Here is a 4,421-nt window from a genome sequence, read left to right as displayed (position 1 = left end):
GGTGTGGGGCTCACACTGGCCTCCCTGCTCTGCTGCCCCCAACCCCCTCCCGCCTGTGCCCCTGAAGAGCTCCGAGCAGCGGGGGTCTCTCTGCCCGGGGGTTGGGGTGGTGCCCCCACAGCGACTCTCTGAAGCCACTTCGCTGTCAAGGACCAGAGGGCAGGCACTCTGGGCGCCCTCGCTGAGCCCCCACCCTCCTCCGCTGATCCCCCCACCCCGCTGAGCCCCACCCCCACCCCCGCTGAGTCCACCAGTCCACAGCCGGGTTCCAACTATTCCTTAGGGTCCCAACTCTTCCTTAGCGTCTAGTCCTGGGGGAGGCAGGGCTTCACCTAAGGACCCCCTCCAGCCCTTGTGATTCTGAGCTGAGATACTGCGTGTGCCGCCGTCGGTGAGTCCCCACATAGGTCCCCACCGACCACACCTGCTGTGCGGATTTGCACGAACCTACAGGCACTCAGGGGATGTTTCCTCGTGTCTAAGGTGGCTCTTCTCTAAGGTCTGTTCTGAGGGCGGTGCTGGCAGAGTCACCGGCGCCCTGGGCCCCAGCTCTCATGCGGCCCTGACCATCCCCTGTCTGAGCCTGCGTCGTCCCTAGGGACCCAGCACAGGACCCCCAACCACAGCTCCAGGGCGCCAGGCCCCGCAGGCCTGGGCCACAACAGGACACCTGGAGCCATGGGAGCACTCAGGGGCCACGTGGGGTGCAGGAGGGCCGCAGCTTTGGAAATGCCCAAGCACACTTTAGTGGAGCCTACACTTACCTGGTCGCTATGAGTTGGAATCGACTTGACGGCATGGGGTTTGGTTTTTTGGTTTGGTTTAAACTTACCTGGATTCCATCCCAATATAGGAGTTGGAAACAATAAAGTTCTCTCTCCCAGAAAGCAAGAGGGTGGGCGGGCGGGCCGGCAATTGTGACATACAAACTCACTTTCCTGTGTTGCATTTCCATGAACATCTGGGCACAAAACCTTGACTCAAAGGACACCTATCAATGGCCATGAGCCCATCACACAAGGGGGGGTCTCCCCTCCCCTGGAGGCTGAGTATCCTGCACCTGGATCCCCCCATCCCTGCTGGTGACTTGTGTGCACATGCATGCACATACACAGTCAGATATCTTCACACACTCAAACATCTAGACACACATACACACTCAGATGTCTGCATACACTCTTGCACACTCACACATATAAACACATGCACACACCCACAATCACATTTTCACAAACTCTTAGAGACACACTGGCAACACTCTCACATGCTCACACTCACCCTCACACACAATTCTCAGTCTTGCACACTTGTACACTCACATATGTTCACACTCATACATGCACATGCTCGTGTATGCTCACCTTCACCCGTCTCACACTCTTGCACACTCACGTAATTCTCACACCCAGACTCATATAATCACACATGCTCTCTCACACACACAAACTCAAAAGCAGTTTGCTTTCCTAGCCATGGGAACCCTGGGTTTTAATCCCAGCTGTGCTCTTTGCAGACGCCATGGGCCAGTTGACCGCAGCTGTCCTCACTGTGATTGTGCTGACCAGTGGGGGGGGTCTCACCAGGGGAAGGGGTTCCCATATGCACACCTCAGAGGATCTGGTGTCCTGCTCCGCTGCAGTGGGAGCCTGGTTCCCAGGGTCGATATGCAGGGCCTGTGCAAGGCACTGTGCTTCCCTGTGTTTGCGTAAACGTGAACAGTGTCTGTACCCTCACTACTGTGAACCATACCCTTCGAGAATCCCGCGAGTCCTTAAAACCTGATGGAGGCACCAGCAGCCTCTGCTGTGACCACTGTTGGGTCCGCGTCCACCTCTGCACACCTGCTTCTGTAACTGGCGCAGCCGCAGCGACACTGCCCTGTGTGCTGTAGTCACAGAGCAGGCTCAGACGAAATACAGTATCTGCGTTGTTCGCTCTGAGGCTAGTTCCTGGTCTCTTGCTTGCAATGGGATGGGCTGCATGGGTGCGTGGCCCCTGCTCTGAACCCAGGGCCCAGGGCTGGCTGGGGAGCCCGTGGGGCTGCACTTCTGACACCAGTCTCCTTCACAGGGTGGGGGTCTTCTAGCCTTCTTCCAGCCCTAAGCACCCCTGGGGGACAGAGAGCGCACATCATTCAAACCAAGGAGAGTTACACTGACTGTTAAACCTCGATGTGTTCTAATGTTGGTTTAGCCATCTGAGTCCACCTGGGAAGAGTGTTATGACATACTCCATTTCCTGCTGTGCTGCAGCGCATAACATTCAGAGCCTAACAACAGTGGGAGAGCTTAGTGTGGCCTGAGCTTCAGAAAGGATGTGGGTGGGTAGACCTGATCTCAATCCTGTTGTCTGAGATACAATTTTGTGTCACTTCTTTTGTGCATGTGTGTGCAACTATGTGTGTACATACTTGTGAGTGTATGTGCATGTTATGAGGAGTTTGTGAAGGGATGAGTGGAAGTGGGTGTGACTGTGGTGTGAGTGCGTGTGTGAGGGATTATAGGGAGGTGTGAGTGTGTGTGAGTACGTGTGTGTAAGTGCATGACAGTGCATATGTGTGTGTATTTGTATGTGTAGTGTGTATGCACGTGTGTGTGTGTTTGTATGTGTAAATGCCCTGTGTGTGTGTGCATGTGAGCACATTTTGTGAGTACATGAGGGTCCATGTGTGTAAAAGTTTGCGTGTGCATGAATCTTAGTCATGTAGTGCTGCTACAACAGAAATACCACAAGTGGATGGCTTTAATAAAGAGAAGTTTATTCTCTTACAGTCCAGTAGGCTAGAAGTTCAAATTCAGGGTGATGGCTCCAGGGCAAGGCTTTGCTTCTCTGTCAGCTCTAGAGGAAGGTCCTTGTCATCAGTCTTCCCTTGGTCTGGGAGCACCTCAGCAAAGGAGCTTCGGGTCCAAAGAACGCACTCTGCTGGCAGCACCACTTCCTTTGTGGTATGAGGTCCCCAGCTCTCTGCTTGTTTCCCTTTCCTTTTATCTCTTGAGAGATAAAAGGTGGTTCAGGCCACACCCCAGGGAAACTCCCTTTACATTGGATCAGGGATGTGCCTGGTAAAGGTGTTACAATCCCACCCTAATGCTCTTTAACACAAAATTACAATCACAAAATGGGAGGACAACCACAGAATACTGGGAATCATGGCCTAACCAAGTTGACACACACATTTTTGGGGGGACATAATTCAACCCATGACAGGATGCTTTAACAAACAGAAATTTATTTTCTCACAGTTTAAGGGGCTAGAAGTTCGAACTCAGGACACCAGCTCTACGGGAAGGCTTTCTCTCTGTGTCTGTTCTGGGGAAATGTTCTTAACTCTTCAACTTCTGTTTCCTGGTTCCTTGGAGATCTCCACGTAGTTTGACATCTATCTCCCCCACCTCCACCCTCCGCTTGCTTGCTTATTAATCTCTTTTATATCGCAAAAGAAATTGACTCAAGATACACCTTACACTAATACTGCCTCATTAACATGACAAAGACAACCCATTCTCAAATGGGATTATAACCATAGGCATAGAGGTTAGGATTTACACCACATATTTTTGGAGAACACAATTCAATTCATAACATTCGACCCTTTGGCCCCCGAAAATTCACGTCCTTGCCTCTTGCAAAACACATTCAGCCCCATATCATCCCGAAAGTCTTCAATCAACTCCAAGTCTAAAATCTTTTCTTCTGAATCACCTAAATCAAAGATTGGTTAGACTTTAGGCATGTTCTTCATCTGTGAGCCTCTGAAATCTGGAGCACAAGTTATGTTTTCAAAATACAATGGTGGAACAGGCACAAGGTGGACTTTTCCACCACAAATGGAAGAAATTGGAGGGAAAGAAGGAATAACAGGCACCAAGCAATTCTAAACACATCTGTCATTTTGTCCAACTATGGTGGCTTGGGTGTTGCTGTCATACTGGAAGCTATGCCACCAGTATTTCAAATACTAGTAGAGCCACCCATGGTAGACAGATTACAGCAGAGTTTCCAGACTAGGAAAGACCAGGAATACGGAGCTGGTGATCTACTTTTGAAAAAATTGGCCAGTGAAAACCTTATTAATAGCAGTGGAAGATTGTCTGATGTAGTGCCGGAAGATGAGTCCCTCAGATTGGAAGGCATTTGAAATACAATTGGGGAAGAGCTGCTTCCTCAAAGTAGAGTTGACCTTAATGACATAGATGGAGTCAAGCTTTCGGGATTTCCTTTGCTGATGTGGCATGACTCAAAATGAGAAGAAACAGCTCCAAACATCTGTTAATAAGGAGAACTGGAAGCTGTCAAAAATGAAACAGAATCCTTGAGGATTGATACCCTAGGCATTAGCGAGCTGAAATGGACTGGTATTTGGCCATTTTGAATCAGACAATCGTACGGTCTACTATGCCAGAAATGACAAATTGAAGAGG

Source organism: Loxodonta africana, chromosome 16 (genome assembly GCF_030014295.1).
Source record: "Loxodonta africana isolate mLoxAfr1 chromosome 16, mLoxAfr1.hap2, whole genome shotgun sequence".
NCBI lineage: Eukaryota > Metazoa > Chordata > Mammalia > Proboscidea > Elephantidae > Loxodonta > Loxodonta africana.
Note: the sequence above shows the minus strand (reverse complement) of the source record.